Consider the following 8865-nt stretch of genomic DNA (forward strand, 5'->3'; position numbering starts at 1 on the left):
TTGTGTCTGAGTTGAAGTTATGGTTGATGTTGCTTTGTTTGATAGAGCAAAAAAATATCGATATTGTGAAAATGCAGCAAACAAAACAATGTGAGAAACTGACTCATACCTGGAAGAGCAGGGTGAACGTAAAACCTGATTCTAGATATTCATCTTACATTGACCTCAGTAAACTACACATAAATAATTGGAATGGTGGTAAAAGCACAATCACTCTGATCCATCAAAGTAAAAAATTAATTTTCATAACAAGAAAGCCCTTTTATAAACAGAAAACCAAATGTTTAATGGAGACCAGACCCAGTGTCCAATGAACATGCTGCACTCATACATGCTTAACCGACAACAAATGAACCAAAGATATGATGTTATTCTGTCATGTTACAGATCAAATCTGCCCTACTTTTCCTGCAGGTATTGTGCTTTTGTTACACATTGTTTAGACTGTTAACCACTCTACACAATGTAGACGTGTACATATTTCCTGTGTTTTTTAAAAAGAGCACACATGAGAGGGTGTTGAATCTTTAAGTTGTGGAAGCTTTGTATTGTGAGTAAATGGAACAAACACTAAGCTATACAGTGGATTGGCTGAGGTGGAGAGATTTTTCACACAAATGTGTGGTGTAACTGAAGAGCAACAAAAGAGAGATGGGAAATTAAGTACATTTACCTTCAAAAAGCTTGTCCTCAAAAACTCTTCATCTCCTAGCTTGGATGTGCAATGGGAGGCATTCCATAGGGTTAGTATATTAAAAATGTGATAAAGCAAACACCTTCAGAATTGCATTGCTTTGATGTAAAAATGATACTAGGATGCAGGGTTCCCTTAATTAACTGACTTCCTGCCTAGTGCTACTGTGCTCAGATGATGTAAAATAATTCATAATTAGGGATCCTTGAAAGAGCAACAACCTAATGGCTACAGGCCCCACGTTGGGCAGCCCTGGGTTAGAAGAACTAGTCAGGTAAAAAAAAAAAAAGTGTGTCCCCACATTTAGGCTTGTTCAAGCAATTAAAGAGTATTTTAATGTGTTTGATAAATTTAGAATGTAATAGTCTTAGGGCAGGACCCTATCGTGATCCTGATCTATGATTCTTCAAAACACAAACATGATACTGGTGACAGTATCATGTTTGTGGAAAGGAGAGCACATCAGAGCTCATTAGATGTGATTAAACCAGAGAATAGGGTGGCTCGTTTACAGTGAGCTGTAAATCAGAATCACATTAAATTCAACACCGTGTACACTTTTGTAATAAAACAATGATTTGAATACAGCTTTTACTCCGAATCCAGAATTAATTTAGCATAATATGAATTGAAGGCTGTCTCTCTGGAATATGTTCATTTTAGTAAACCAGTGCTGTAGAGTCTAAAGGTGGATCTAAGGGTGTCCAGGGCCCCGGTAACAACATGTGGCCTCCCTACATCTTAAGGTTGTTTATTCCCTGAAGCCATTTCAAACTGGGAATCTCCTTTTCAATGTGATATTGCCATTTTAATCAGGACTCCAAATTATCCTGCACAACAGCTACACCAGAACATCATTTATTCCCAATCATTTATTCCCAATTCCCAATGTTTCTTCAAATGATGAAATAAATGTCAGTGAGTTTGTGTGGTGACAGTGTGTATTGCATTACTCAAAAACAGGAAAATCAGGTGAAGTTGAATATCATATACATTATTAGAATGAAATAGAGACATGGTAGCATCTCGGCAAAAGTGCAAAAATGAGTCAAACACAAACGCACATTTATGTATATACATGGTGTATAAACAGTTCTGATTTTTGGATTCCAGCCTATCATCTCAGTCAGTCAGGTCACAGTGAGGGCAGTGGTTTCAAACAGGTAGTGCCGTTCACCAGCACAAATGGTGTCATCCCAGGAGTTTAACCAACCCTGCTTCTCAGTGCTTGTTGGTGGGACAATTGCAACACAGTCCTGTCCCACTTGGCTGTTGTCCCAGGAAGCCAAGGCATTGTTTGGCTCACGACTCCTCCAATAAGTCACATCTGGATAGATTCTTTGGCCAGTGACCCAGAAGTAGTCGCTCTCCCTCGCCACGTCCTGCAACCCGATCCATGCTGAATGGAACCCCTCGTTAGTGCTGCTGTACAAACTGAAAAGTCACGTCGGTCAAGAATGCTTCGGCAGTCAGAACCACAGCCATGTCAGCCCCCATGTGGAGAGACTCCCTGCGAGCCTTCTTGAATGTAGAAACATCACCAACTCTTTTTTCTCTTCTTCCATCTGGGTTTTTTCATGCAATGTTTTTCAGTGCAATTTCTCAGGTTCTACTAACACACTTTCTCAGGTTCTTTTAATGCACTTTCTGCACAATGTGAATTTATTGTAATTGTATTGTGATAGAAAACACTAATCTATCCAAATAAACTGAAATGTAGGTTTCTTAGTAGATCTGCTCCATTTTCACGTGGCTTTTGTGAAAATGTTACCGTTACTGTTAAGGACTGAAAAACACACTTGTATAGACAATATTCTGTACAATGTCTTTTTTGTTTTATTGAAAAAAGTCCTCACTGAAAGTGTAAGTCATTTAAAATGTTTTGAAATATAAGTTAAACATCAGGTTAGCAGGTTGAGACTGACAGATGTCTATTTTATTTTACAGTCAACCCTTGGCCACAGCAAGCATATCTTGAGATGTATTGAGTGGATTAAGGGGAAACGTTCTGAGCATATTCCTGAAATTGAGACAATAAATAGAATAGAATAGAATAGAATAGAATAGAATTACTTTATTGATCCCAGACTGGGAAATTATTTCGTCACAGCAGCAATGGTAAAGAAAAGAAAAGAAAAACACTCTGTACATAACATAGATAGAAGCAAGATATATACGATGTATATACACAGTGCAAACTATACTGTAAACAATAATATCTATACAAAGAGATAAACAATTCCTATGTGCAATAACAGAACCAACAAAAACTTATGAGTGTGCAATAACAGAGCCAAAAAGTACATATGAGTGTGCAATAATAGAACCATGGGTGATATAAATAGATAAATAGACTTGAAAGAACCTAAAATGTGCAGATGTAAACATGTTATAAACATAGTAAAAACAGTAGAGATCAGAGATTTCTCTGTCAGGCAGAGGTGAGAGAGTTGTTGTGTGAAGTGATGGCTTGCGGCAGGAAAGATTTCCTGTATCTGTTGTTACGACAGCGGACCTGAAGCAGCCTTTTGGAGAAGGTGCTCCACTGTCTGACCAGTGTGAGGTGGAGAGGGTGGAGAGGATTATGGGACTGTTTATACTGTTCATATTATAAATACTATGTCATATTGTAAATACCAAGTTCATATTGTAGATACTATGTATAAACGAGTTAAATTCTATTTCTTACCTCTTATCTCTTATCATATTGTTTATTTCTTACTTTTTATTATTGTTTATGTATAATACTGTCCTTTGTCTGCTGTGACTAAGAAATGTCCCCATTTGCGGGACAAATAAAGGAATTCTGATTCTGATTCTGATTCTGATTCTGGTAGGAGAGAAGCTGTTCAGCCGCTATGATCGTCTCCTGCTGCAGAAAACTCTGGACTGTATGCCAGGTGGGTTTCCCTGACAGTATGTTATTATAGAAATGAAGATGGATCAAAGCATTTATACATTAGACTGACCAGAGATAAGAAAATAGCAATTTCTCTGGGGACGTCAAATTATTTAGAAGAAATGTTTTCATTGGTCACTGCATAGGAGTGAATTAAAATGTGCATTCAAATGCTTCATTAATGACAAGAGTCATAAAAGTGATGTTTGTGAAATCTGCTCATGTCTCTTCTTCTCTCTTCTCCTGCCAGATGTGGTGTACTGTCCCCGGCATTCCTGTGGTTCAGCCGTCATCTGGGACAAGTCCAGCACTGCAGCCATGTGTACTGTGTGCGCCTTCGCCTTCTGTGTCACCTGCAAAAAGACCTTCCATGGAACAGAGGCCTGTCAGGGAAAGAAGAAGATCATGACAGAAAACTCACTGCTGGAGTGCCACGGTCACAAGGTACACAGGACGTGTCATGTGAATATTCATTCACTTTTTCCTGACATTTAATAGGCCAAAAAAATATATATATTATTAATAGAGGAAAAAAGTGGTAGATTTAAGCTGCTGTAACTGTTGTTTTCAAGCCCGGACGACCTTCAAAGGAGCACGGAGCAAAACTGTAGGGAAGCCGTTCCGATGTCTGTAGGTCAAACTATGAAGGAGGAGAAGAGATTGAAAGTCAGGTTGGTTTGAAGAGGATTTGAAGATTTTCCCATTCACTTCCATTGTAAATTTTATTTTAAAAAAGGTGAAAACGCAGAAAAGCTGAAAAATACAAGGCTGAAAGAGCTTAAAAAGCTGAACGTTAAGAATGAATGGGCAAACTTTTTGAGAAAAAGCTGAATATTTCCAAAAGTATTGTAGATAGAAAAGCCAAGTAATGTCATTAAAGAGCTGAACATTTTCATAGTTGAATGGTTTCTGTAGCTCAAAATGTGTAGGAGGAGAAGCGGGACGAAAAACGCACGGAAGAAGAATAATAACTTTAATAAATTCCAGAAGAACAATAGTTCCTACAGCATTCACACTAATTATCTGAGACGTATTGAAAGGAAAATAATAAATATACAGTTGAACTAGTTCTCATACAACTCTAATAATGCTGTTTTGATAGATGTGATCGATGTCAACTGTTGTCATCCTACACCACCTAACTCCTGCAGCACACTGTTGGCTGACGCTGACTCCTGCAGTGTCAGTTACAGGGTGAAGTGTCAGATGGCGCAGGAGCTCACTCACACACTCACAGGGTGGTCCTGCTCCACTGACCCTAAAGAGGGGAGTACTTACACCTTACAAGGATATCCTTGCTCTCTAACAATGACCTGCTCTCATTTAATTTTTCACTGATATTTATATTTATTTACCCTACTCTGCCTCCAGTCTGCAAGGAAGAGCTCGAGCAAGAGCAAATAGACACAAATTGCATGTGATTGTTTTACTCTCAAATTTGGCTGAAAGAATTGGGGTCACACTTTATTGAAACTATAAATAATATGGTGTTCATTAGACAGTAAACAAAGGCAATTATACCGTAAGTGAACTAATGAAACATAATAAGCCATAATTTGTGTCAAATTAGGCAAAAACTAGAAATGATATGGTCTATAATAGAACATTTTAATTAATTCAATTACATAGAAAATTAGACAATAACTAGATATAAGAGTAAACAAACCATACACCTAAATCAGCTCAATGGTTAAGAATTAGTTAAAGTATAACAGTTTGTTTACTCTTATTTCTAGTTATTGTCTAATTTTCTATGTAGTTGAATGTTATTTATTTACAGAAGTTAAGGAGACTCTGGCCATGATCTCATATTAATCCAGACGTGTTTTTCACCTCTCTCTCTCTCTCTCTCTCTCACACACACACACACACACACACACACACACATACACACACACACACACTCCAGTCCAAGGGCCACAAATGACGCCCCCGCCCCGCCCACGTGTTGGGTAAAGCGCACTTTACTTTACATTCTTAAATCACATACGTGTGGACAGGTGGACCAAAATAAAAAGGCATAGAAAAAGAGATGTTTGAATTGTCATGTCATTATAGGCTGCATTATAGAAGGTATAGGTCTGTTGTGTTTCATATGACTGAGGCTACAATAAAAAATATTTATTCCTATCTCATATCAGACTTTGATCCTTTGTCTGCCTGCTCATCCCTGTGTCCAAGGACATTCCTTTATTTAAAACGATTATTTAGCTATCAAGCTATTTAATTGTTTTATAAAGGTTATTTGGGCATTTTGTTGAACGTAACTAAAAAGTAGTTCGGGTTCACAGACGCAAGCACGAAATGACCGTTGCGTTTTCCAGCAGCAACCTCAACCACACAGACCTGACAGTATAAAGTTAATATGGGACTCAACCAAACAGACCTGACAGTATATAGTTAATATGGGACTCAACCAAACAGACCTGACAGTATATAGTTAATATGGGACTCAACCACACAGACCCGACAGTATAAAGTTAATATGCCACTCATGTCACTCATAATTTTAAAACAAGACAATGATTATCTGGTCTCTCAGTCAAGGTTTAGTTACAGGTCAGGACTAATAGGCTACACATTTGTAAGAAATAGATTGATATTGACTTTTGACTATAGCTTATAGGCTTGTGCTAACATTGTATAGTCAGAGCTATGTAGTAGAGTAAATTGTGAGGACTGGACTAATCAACAGGCAGCAGGGCCAAAGCTCGGTGTTATATTTGATTATTTTCTACATTTTATAGTCTCCATAATTTCTCATTCATGGCCATGTTATTTATGAGATAGCCTCTTAATCTTTTACTCAAAGAGCATCAGACTGCCATTTCTTCCGTGGCAGTATGCCCCCGGACCTCACTAGAGGGTTCGAGGTCCACCCCCCATAGTTGAAATCCTGTGGGAGACACTGAGTTCTGTAAAATAGTTTTGCTAAATTGTAGGAAATAGTTCTCCGGTTGTTTTGCTTGTTTGAAGAAGATGGAACTAGATTATAATAGATAGAATATATTTTGTGGTTTTGACAGTGGAGACACTACCACTTTTGTCCACAGGGCTCCTGTGTGGTAGTCCAATTAACGGCAAAGCAAGCCATATTATTTGTCTGATATTTGTATTAAAATTCAACAAAAAGCATCAGCACCTCAAGAACAGCCAAGAAAGAACAGCCAAGAGGTGACGATCAGTGACTAGACAGCTCCAGTAGCCATGCCCTTAATACTTCCTATCTTTAAGCCTTCATATAATGCATTGGCTTCATTTTTCAGCCCTGAAGGTTGCTGCTTAAGAAAATGTCACTGTCCTGTTTACTTTGTTGCAGTAACAGGATGAAAGGCTCTTCAGCTTCAGACGAGATATCCTGCCAAGTCCTGCCAAGTGCCAGGTGCTTGTTTGACGAGCCCGTTCAGGTGAAGGTGGGTGGGCTGAGGTCGGGACAGTTGGTCACCATGAGAGCCATCAATCGATGAGAGGGGAGTGGTGTTCAGCCCCTTAGGCACCTACAGGGCTGATGGTAACGGGGAGATCGACCTGGACAGAGACCCCGCTCTAAGCGGGAGCTATGTTGGGGCTGAACCCATGGGTCTGCTGTGGTCGAGGGCAGACACCTTGCAACGAAGGCTTCGTGGTTCTGGCTGTAGCGGTGTACACTGATAAGCCTGACAATGTTAAAGAGATGCATCTGGACCGCTTTGAAGAAGCAGTGGATTTCTTACAACAACCTAAGGTGAGATGTTTGAGTAACTTTTAAACAGCAGCATAAAGTTACAAACCTTACACTAGCAAGGACCACACCATCAACAAGATACACTTTAACAGTTTATTTACAATAATGGAAATGATATGACTGTAGTTCTGATGATGGAGTTGCGGGCCCCAAAAACATGCATTATATAAGACAAAATTTAGCATATCTGAGATCTTTGAGATCTGAACACTGAAGGAGCGTCCAGAGTAGTGGATGGGAAAGATGCAAGGAGAGAACATGGCATGTGTTGGTGGAACCAGAAATGGGTAACCACCTGTCCAGATTTTGAGTTGAAGAGAGGATCTTCCTGGGTTACATTCTGAGATTTCTGGAACTGCAAGTAGTTTGCGAGGGTAATGAAAGGGTTCAGTGATGATTGAATGTTGAAGAAGACGGGAGTGGGTTGACCAGTTTGGTTAGTTTTTGTTCTTCAAGTAGTATACCGTGGTATCCTCTGAGTAAAAAGACAGGTCCAAAATTGCAGGCGTTGCAGAGGTTGCACAGCCAGTGAAGATGCGATTTGCCATTGCCATTGTCACAAAAGCAGAAAACTGCTGGTTGCTGTGGGTGAAGGGCAGGGGCTGCTGGTATCCCAGTGCCAAATGTCCCCGCTAGAGCGAGCCAGAAGGGGTGCGTTTGAGGTGTGGTCCTGCTCCTGAAACTCTGCTAGATAATAATATCAGTTAACCTAAGATAATTGTACACAGCTGAATGTTTTGCAATTGAGTTAAAAATTAAACCTTTAAGGGAATAAATTCTGTTGAAAGATGATTACAACCTGGTGAAGAATATTTTGGTACTACTAGAGAATGTGATGCCTCAGCAGCATGTATGAGTGATTGTGCTGTACCCTCAAGGTGAAGGGACTGTGAGGGAAGGATTAATGTAATTACATCAAAATTGAAACTTTGTATAACCAAATAAAAAAAAGTGCTGTGCTGCTTTTCCTACACTGGACATGCTTCAAGCCCAGTGGCTACAACTGAAGATTTTCTCTGAAATTGCCTAAAAAAAGAGTACTCACTACAGCACACATATGGTGCCTGAAGTATTGATGGTCTGCTTGGTTTTTTGTTTATTAGGTAAAATTGAGGTAGCTACTGTAGTACAAACAAGGCAGGCTTCAATTGTTTATCATGTGTTGAATTATTTGTAATAAGTTATGGCCCAAACTTTCATTTGTAATTAGCTTAAACAACGTAATTCATTTAAATCAATATATAACTTTTTGGTTATTCATAAGTTGGAAGTATTTACATCCTCCACTGCGCATGTGAATTTTTATCCTGGATCTTGATAAAAAACACTCACAATTAGACCACTCACTACGTGGTTGCCTCACAGCAGGAAGGCCCTGGGTTTGAATCCTGCTGGGGCAGAACCATATGACGAACCACTTAGTAATTGGTCTGGACCATATATCACTTTTTCATGTTTATATAGTTAAGATAAAATATTCACATATAAAGGTTGTGAGCTGACATCTCTATAATGATATATAATGATAGCACGGTGGTTTCCACTGTT

The sequence above is a fragment of the Pagrus pagrus genome (genome assembly GCF_965226575.1).
Source record: "Pagrus pagrus genome assembly, chromosome: 6".
Classification (NCBI taxonomy): domain Eukaryota; kingdom Metazoa; phylum Chordata; class Actinopteri; order Spariformes; family Sparidae; genus Pagrus; species Pagrus pagrus.